Source organism: Pseudopipra pipra, chromosome 15 (assembly GCF_036250125.1).
Source record: "Pseudopipra pipra isolate bDixPip1 chromosome 15, bDixPip1.hap1, whole genome shotgun sequence".
Classification (NCBI taxonomy): Eukaryota; Metazoa; Chordata; class Aves; order Passeriformes; family Pipridae; genus Pseudopipra; species Pseudopipra pipra.
In genome coordinates, this window is record NC_087563.1 from 6,850,134 (window position 1) to 6,859,726 (window position 9,593).

Below are 9,593 nucleotides of genomic sequence, written 5' to 3' on the forward strand. Positions count from 1 at the left end.
GTCAAACCACACTTGCTGAGATCCAGTGAGATTCAGTCTAGACAACAACCAGTACCCTACTGCAGCTCTTCACAGCTGTTTGGACTAACCCTAAACTGAGGGTCCATAGGGATTTCTGTGCACACATTATCACCACTTCTAAAGCTTCACCTGAAAGCCAAAGCTGATGTAAGTGGCAGTATTTAGTATTTAATTTTAATTTTTCTCAGTGCTTTCTCAAATGCTTTTCTTTTTCCTTGGGTATTCTCATACTGTCTTTGCAAAGCCTCCCCATTTGAACCAGCTTTACCAAGTTCTGCTGCACTAATTTTTGTCAACTCCATGACCAGCGTGGGAAACGTTCTCTTGAAGCCGAGGACAGCAGAGATTCAACCCATGAAAAAGTAATGGGCAGAAGACAATCTCTCAGAGATTATGTTCCATAAAATTGAATTGGCAACATCTGCTCAATCTACTGTAGATAAACAGTGAACTATTTTCCAACTCATTAACTCAGAGGATAAGATATTAAATAAACCCCAGGGGCCTCATGCTTTGTTATCACATTTAAGGCTTGTCCCAAACTCACCAAATGAGTTCTTCTGTGCAAGGGAGAACCTCAGAATTGACTTGGAGTTACATAAGAAACATGTACCCACTTAAATCCCTGGATGACAGAAAAAAACATCCCTGCTTAATCTAACTGTGTTTCTAATTACTAGTCACTTAGCCTAAATTATTAACCGTGTCCTCAGCAGTGATGTATGGTACATGTAAATCTCCAAACAGGATTCTAATAGAATTATCTAATTCTATTAAACCACAAACAACTATCCATTAAATATTTATTAGAAAGCTTGCATTCACTTAAAATAGATTGGAATGTCAGCAAAACACTTCACTAATCCCTTCTTTGCTTCAGCCTTCTATGCTAAGGGTTCAAAATAAGCTATCAGAATCACACATTGATTTAGTACAAATTAGCTGGCTAATCAAAGTCAATAAAAATAAAAGGCTCTAAGAAGAATTTACAGAGTAGACTATGGATTTCTCTAAAAAAATAGACTCTGTTTAAATAAACAAGTTGGTTAAACTCCAGATTACTTGATTATGTAAAGCTTTTTAGTTCATTCTACCATAGGGCAAGGGTCGTAAATAACAATTAAATTTTATTTGTCACACCAATGAGGTGCACATCTAAAAGAAACAACAAGAAAAAAAAACAGAACTGTTTTAAAACACCTAAACAGTTCAATAGCAGTTTAAGTTCTCAGTACAGTTGTTAGATTGGATTTTTGTGCAGTTTATTCAGTCTAACCTGGCACCAGAGCAAAAGCAGTACTTTAAAAAACAAAGAGACAAACAATCCAAAACAGTCAAAATCATGCACAACAGCACCTGTTCATCCTTTAAAAAAATAATTCTGAGGACAGGCAGAAAGAGCATAGGGGACAAGTAACCAAATGCCACATTATCTCTATAGTGGTACTAAATGAGTTGTGCAAAGCCAATCTTTATGTCATTACATTTTGTGGCAGATCCTGCTTTGATCAGCACAGTTTTACATATATTTACATATACATTTGAGTCATTCCAACAAACCCATGCTGCATACTGAAGTGTAACCAGTCCCCTAGTGACACACATCCTCTAGAGTCAACCCCTCGGAAAAATACAAATCTCTATTAGCTGAAAAACTAAAAAAATCCTCATGCAAACACTACAAAGTGCCTGTCCCAAAAGCAGACACAATTACGTGGTGGTTTTGAGCCCAGAGATAACATCAAAGAGAGTCAGACTCTTCCTCCCCTTTTACTTCCCTTCCTCTCATGACATTTGGAACTTCTCTCCATATGAATCACCTCTTTGGCAAACTCCAGACCACATCTGATGCAACTATTATAAGCACTGCTATCACCCCACAGATGACACTGGACACTGCTCAAGATCAGACTGGTTTAAAATGTTGGCCTGAGGGTGCACGTTTTGCAAGGGAGGAGGAAGTAGGAATTCTGGAACTTTTCCGTACTTAAATGAACTGTACACCAGTGCTGAAAAACAGAGAAGCATAATGCAAATCAAACAAATAGTACATTCCTCCTAATCTTAAGACTCCAAATTACCTTTTATTTCTCAAAATGGTGGCTGTCCACACACAGACAGGATAAAAGTAACTGCTTTTTTAGTTACCTGCACTGTTAGGCTGTTGAATGCTTCCTGAAAAAAATCCCACTCAAAACAGTGCAGAAGGAATCTACTGATGACATCACTCAAGACCAATTAGTGAGAATGAATTAAACAAAAACTAAGACTTGCTATACTTAATGCTCCAAAGACATATGAAGGGGTTCAGGTATGTTCAAAAGTCCTGTAAGTTAAGGAGCTCAGGTCCCTTCTGAGCCTGACAGACTAAAGAGCTTCACCAATAGCCTGATCTGCACCTCAGGAGTGTCCAGTGAAAGCAAAGTGACCTCCCTCTGCCTTCACTTCTCTCAGGCATTTTTGGAGTTGGAGTCTTTCAGATGCCTGCCCAAAGTTCTTCCTGTTTTCATATATTTTTCCGTGGGTCTTTGTTATCAGGTACAATTCCTTTGGCTGTGAGAAAAGCAGGCCTGATTCTGCACTCCATGCTACTTTTTGAGGTCTTGTAGACTGGGTACAACTTGGGATAAAACTCTATCAGCTCATAAATAGTAGCAATTTACAACCACTTTGCACAGGTGTAATTGACTGCAGAGAGCACAAGATGGGGAGGCACAGGCCTGATGAGATTTTACAAGAGAGCAAGGCAAGCAGAAATTGGCCCTAATTTTTGTACAATAGCCAGCACTTTAGCTCTTCACTTGGAAACTTCACAGCTGTGAAACATTTACAGAAAGGGAAAGCAATTACAGAGCGCTACCACTGGAGGAGCTTAAATAATTTAAGGTTCACCATGTCTCTGATTCATTTTATTTCATTTTTTTCCTCAAGACCAGATGCTGCTCATTTTAACGCCCTTAATTTCCACATATTGAGCTGGGATTCTCTTCCATCTAAATGTATATAGACTACATATGAGGTTTTTGTTCCAAATACCTCTCTCTACTCAGTTCTGCTCCAATTCTACTCTGTGATGCAGAATTGTGCTACTAATCCAAATTTCACTCCAAGCAAGGTCAGTGCACACAACACACAAACCCATCAGCTTTAACAAAGACAGCCCTGAAAGTCTAAGCTAAATAGGTGGTTTGATGGGGTTCTTTGATTGGGGGGGTTGGTTGGTTGGCTTTTAAAATGTTGCTGTAGAATTCAGAACTTGATGTTGGGATATATTATGCCAAATTCTATCAAACCAATAGTTTGATAGGCCAAGTCCTTACTAGAGAAAGGGTTGGGGGGGCAGGGGGGTAGTACTGTTGATTCTTGGGGAGATATATAAAAAAATGATTACTGCCAATTTGAATTACCACTTATCAATGTAACATCTTGATTTGTGAAGTATTCTACAAACTTAAGACCTTTAAGACCAGCCCTGTCAACAGACTCACCAGGTTACAGGTATCTACCAAACATGCTGCTAAAGAAAATGCTATGCAAAGGTCAAACCAACTGAACTGAAAAGACAACTTGCTCATAAAGTACCATTAACACCCTGGGGCTTCAGTGTCTCATTGTCATAGATCACATAGTCTTAAAAAGTCTGTATAGAGCCATAACTTACAGAATTTACACTCTGGATTTAAGTGATCCTAATCTGAGTAAACCTGGAAGATAGCTACACATGGTCTAAAAGCAGAAATCAAGATTGCTCAAGCAAAATAGCCAGACTCATAACCCTCAGGGCCACACATTATCTTTTATTATTCAAATAATTCCAAATTATTAGTAGGAATTAAAGTATCGGTCTTTGTGCCTCATGGCAGAGCAGATAAGAGTTCTCAAATGTCAAAATCTGAACTACTGCCTGCTTCATTTACAGAACAAAGTTTGAAAAGGTATGAGTTTTTTGAATGCACTTGCTTCAAAGGGAGCAAGAACTCTACACGACAGAGGGAGTGATAACAGGTAAGCACAAAGCTCACCAAGATGAGCAAAAGAGTTCCAGAAGACCTCTAGTCACTGAATTCAGCTTGCACATTTTTTTACTTCTAGGTTATAGTGAGATTCAGGTTATCAACAGTTAGTTTTAATCCAATTTTAAATAAGCAGTGGCAAATACACTCATTTCAATTTTTTTAGGACGTAAAATCACCCCAACACCCTAATTACCCAGACTGCCCACCCCAGAAACAACTCAATTAACCCTCTGACACGTGACCACCGCTATATGAAAGTGCTCAGAGGAATTCCATCCCACTTTTCTTCTGGCTTTTTCTTTTCTGGCTTCTTTCATAAACACTGAAGCACTCTCAGACTTGACGTGAACTCTAGTTAGTAATTTGCGAGTAACTGATAAAGCAAGCAGCAGTAGGCTCCAAACCATTAATGTTTAAAAGGCCTCATGGAGCACTGGTATACACTTGTATAAAGTACTAAGAAAAAGGGATTAATAATCAAGTATACATGAAGGTATTTAGTACACTTTATTAATGAGTTTTACATCAGTACTTTCCAATAGCCAAAAAAACCCAAACTAGCACAGGCTCAGCAAAAGGCAGCCTTGCTCCAAGCAGAAGTTCGGGGAGTGGACTCACAGGATGATCTCTATAAACCCACGTGTAATCAAAGTGAAATCAGCAGTTGATTTGTCTGAACATAGAAAGGGAAAGTGTGCAATATCTTTAATATATGGATGGTTGGGTAGACTAAATGACTGTCACACAGAAAGCTTATCTATAAACACTGCAGAAAGCCTCGAGATTCTACCACAGTAAATGACTGGTTTCAATCAAAGGCTGCTCAAGCAAAAGGCAAGGCCCACAAGAGTAATTACCAGTCTCTTGACTGAAACAAAGGGCAATTACAGCAAGCTGAAGTACATCACAATAGCTGAGCACTTGATTACAGAGTGCTGCAGCAGCCAGCAAGGAAGGAATACTGGGGGGGTGCTTATGCCTATGTGGTCCCCTGTGACAGCGCTGCACAGGGAGGGATGGGCTGCCACAGAAGAGAACTTCACGTCATGCTTAAATTAACTTCTAAAACAAAAGTTATTTTAAGGAATTTTAACTACAGAAGGGGGGAGGGAATCACAAGGCAAACAAGAAGAGAGGCAACTTGTAGAGGATTGGTTAGAAATGCGAGGACATATGAACATGGCTAAGGCTATGGATGAGCTGCTAAAGTATAAGACGCAGTCTGACTAGGCCCATGAGAAAGTCTGAGATAGCAGGGCCGTGAGAAAGCAGCAGCGTCCTTGGGTATTCTAAATTGAGCTGAAGAACAGGAGCTAGGCATTACCAAAACAGAGACACTTAACGAGCCACCTGTGTAAACAATGAAAGACAGTTAAGATGATATCACCACCTAACTGAGCACCAATAATGAGCCTAATTTCTGTAATATTCATGAACCTATTATAGAGTGTATATTAAGCTGTTGTCAATCTACAATAAACGAAGTTCCTGGATTCTCACATTGAGGTGTCTAGAGCTTTCCGTCGCGACAGCAGCTCATTGTGGTCTTGTCTGCATTTAGTTTTAACTGTAAAAAGGTGTAGAATTCCTGCTGCAAACACCACCTTGCAGAGCTGCAGTATAAGCAGTACTCTGCCTACAGTCATTCTCTGCAGTATTTTTAGGTCTGTCTTCACGGCACTGAGCTGAAGCAAGGCTAGCAGAACTACACTACTACACTGAACTACAGAGCACTAAAAGTAGATTCATAAAAAGCAACTCAGGCTACTTTTAAGACCAAACAAGATTTGGCATTGCTTCTTTCCCATTTCAAATCCAGATCTCAAAAGTTTCTGTCACCTCATTAAAATCTCCACTCTGGCAAGACTAGTGGAGAAAACATAGCTAAGCTGACAGAGCAGATCTCTTCTCTGCCTTGGGTAGTCTGAAATGCAGTACAGCTACCCCAGAAAAGAGTCTGTGAGCTTGTGCCATACTCACAGCACAAGGCTTTGCTGGAGCACTTGTGGTGGCAGAGATTCCAGAGACACAGTACTACAGGTGCCTTAAATTCTAATTCCACCAACTAGCTTATGCTACATTAGTTCTCCTTTGCAGAATTCATCTTCAGACTTAACAGCATTTTCTTCAAAGTACCACTCAAGCATTCAAACTCACTATACGGCCCCAGCCTCTGCTTTAGTTTTCCTATACTCATTTCCTCCTTCCTGGAAGCAGAAACCCCCAGGCACAGACAGAGCAGTTAATGGAAGGCAGCTCAGAGGATGTTGGTGAAAATTTCCAAGTTCACAAACAGCCACTGTAGGGAAACTGCTGCACTGAAGTGAGTTTGAAGGACTCAGCAAGAGCCTTTGCCTCGTACACAGGCCAAGTGTAGCTCCTTCTGCTGAGCACCTGCAGACAAGGTAAGGCAAGTTTCCTTGGGATACAGGGGTCCTGTTTGCTCCACTGCAAGGTAATGACTTTCACTCTGGTAAAAGTTCCATAAAAACTACAGGTCCTCATCTTACAGGCAACCAAGTGAAAAAATACTTCTCTATCCAACGTATTCTTTAGTGCACTAAAATAATTTGAGGAATATTTTCTTAAATGCCACAATCTAGAGGAAAGAAAAAAGAATCTGAGAACTGAGAGACTATTTCACTTCTACTCTATTCTCAGTGCAGCAAAGGGAGCTGAAGAACTTCCCCACTCCCCAGCCTCAGATGGATTTTCAGGTGCATCTCCTCAGTCACTCACAGAAGTGCTGATGCACTGTATACAAAGTATTAAACAGAGTGCATAAAAACAGCACTGTCCCCTGGCAATTAGAAGATGTACCTGGGATGATGACTTCAGTAGTTTATGAAAAGTTGATCAAAGTCAACACCAGAGACTGAAAGTCATTTCCCAAATGCACACACTTGGTGAACCCAGGACATTCTCTCATAGGTGTGGATTCTAAAACTCTCATGGCAGAGGAAGTTATTGTAACCCCTTCCCCTCTCATGCAGGGTGTAACAAACAGCACTTAATGTATTTTTCCCCTTGGCTTCCTCCAACTTGTGCTCATTTTACTTCAATCAATTCTATATAAGCGAGAAATCATTCCACCTCCACTAGAGCAAATGGAGCCACAAAAATGGCAGTCCCCACCCCATGAGACACAGACTTTAACTATGGAAGAAAAATGGTAGGAAAAATAAAATCTGATTTATTATTTCTGGTTCATGACACCAGATATCAACCTGCTTAAAGAGCAAGCCTAAAAGTCCAAATCAGAGTGGACACTCAACATTATCACCCTTTAAAACTTTTTGAATACAACCTATGACAGTAATAATTGTTTTAGTTACTTAATTAATTTTGGAACAACAACAATGAAAATAATCAGTAAGTGGGAAGAATAAAAAAAGATAAACAAGATTTCAAACGTATTACTAAACTAAACAAACTAATCAGGCAACAATCTTCAGTTTGGTGCCTATCAAAACATGAAAAAAAGTAAAAAAAAAAATCAAGAAAAAAGTAGTTTTATTATGCTAAATTCAGATTTGTTTATACCTAAAGTTACAACAGAGCAATGAAACAGTGAACAGGTAAAGACAGAGTGTGGCAGAATGTAAATAGCATCCAAGTTGAAAACAAAAATAGCATTCTTCATCAAACTGTTTTATTCTCACTGCTTGCACTGCTCAATCTCTTTAGCTCATCATCTTGAAAATCTACCCATGTAATCAATACATGCCAACGCATCACAAAACAAAATGAGCTAAAAATAAAGGAGCAAGTTGCTCACAGGTGGTTCTCAAGCTGTGGCCTATGTTCTTCTTTTTCCTGTTACAGACAGGCAAAACCATACTCATCTTTTCAAAGCTGAGAAGACATGCACACACAGAGCCAAAAACCTGAAACATCGAGTTCTCAACTCTTGGAAAGCAAACTTAGGCAACAACAGGACACCTCTCAGCTTTCTCACAAAAAGCAGGTATGCTGAATAAACTCTGGATATTGTTTCAGACTGGCTGTTTTCTTGAGCTCAGGAAAGTTTTTTTACTTTTTAGTTTCAGTGATGCTCTTGTGACATTTAAATTTACATAAGTATATCATAAATCTGGTGCAGCAGGAATAGATTCCTTCCTTTAACTGGGTATTGTCTGTGTGGCTTTGTCATTAGTAAACCTGATTGGCTTCACCTACTTCTGGGCATTCTTACACAAAGGATATCTGGTCATATTAAATCTATGACTTTTGTACACAAATACAGATGTTTCCCTGCCTGAATTAAGAGATCAGGACAGTTATCTTGGAAGGCAGGAACAGTCTCTTTCAGCAGTCCAGGAATGAGGGAAGCAAAGTCCTGCAGCAGGTTGATATGGGTGGTATTTGTTATGTGGGTAGGGCTGACATTTTCCAAGCTGCCTAAGGGACCTGAATGTCCAGTTCACAGAGTGCAAATAACAATTTTGATAGTAATGCAACATCTGCAGGCTCAATCAGTCTTGCTTATTCAGGCAAAACTCCTCATGAAAATGAGAAAATATTATCAAGCTTCCATACAAATCCATTTCTTGAATTAACCTCTAAATAACTTTCACTGATCCATCTGTTGATTCATTCTGCTCTCAACTGCCTTTGAATACTATACTTTTGCAATTTAATGTCTGCCCTACTAATGCTTAGCCCAGGCTCACCCTCAACAATCATCTCATCTGTGGGTACCAACTTCTCTAAGTTCCCTCTGTGTTTACTGACATGATCCAGTCTTTCATTTGAACACTGTCCTACAGAGCCATCACACCTGCATTAAACAGCAGTACAGTACTTTAAGCTGATCAATCACTGTGAGATGACATAAAAACACTCTAAAAGGTTTTTAGGTTTTAAGTGTTGGAAAAAGGCAGCAGACAGCAAGAGAAACTAAAAGTTCTCCAGCAATCCAAAAGACAGATGCAGCTTAGGCAAGGATGGTGTGAGCCTTCAAACAGTGCCCCATCATCATGCCTGGATGGCCAGATGGATGGGCCACTTCCAGAGGGGCAGAAACTACTTAAGCCTCTGAAAAGCAGCAGTTTGAGAGTTCTCTGCTGACCCTGCTGACCACATGGCATGGATCCAGTGTTGGGATTGAATTAAATGTACTTCCCTCGTGCAGCTGAAGTGTAGTAGGACAGGCAATTTTATCTGGTCTTAATAATACTGACACCCACCTTGAAAGAACTCAATCAGTACTTCCAACTGTCTGCTCCAGGCTTTGGTGATTTTTCTGAGCACACAATTCTGCGTGTGTGGCCTTTGTGCCTTAACCCAAAGAGTCACCCAGTTTCCCAAAGTACATCAGTGAGAGAAAGAATAACAAAACTTTCACAGAGAACGTTGCTCTCAGGCTACGAAAAGGGATTAGTTGTTACAGACCATAATTAAGTCAAAGGGAGAGGGAGGAGGACGTGTCTGTGTTTGTTTCCATCAGACAAGGAAACGTACACAAGAGTCCAGCATCACATAGAATTAGTATTGTCACTACAACACCAATTAATCACCTCAGACACCTTATCTGTCTCCCACACCTCCCCTGTG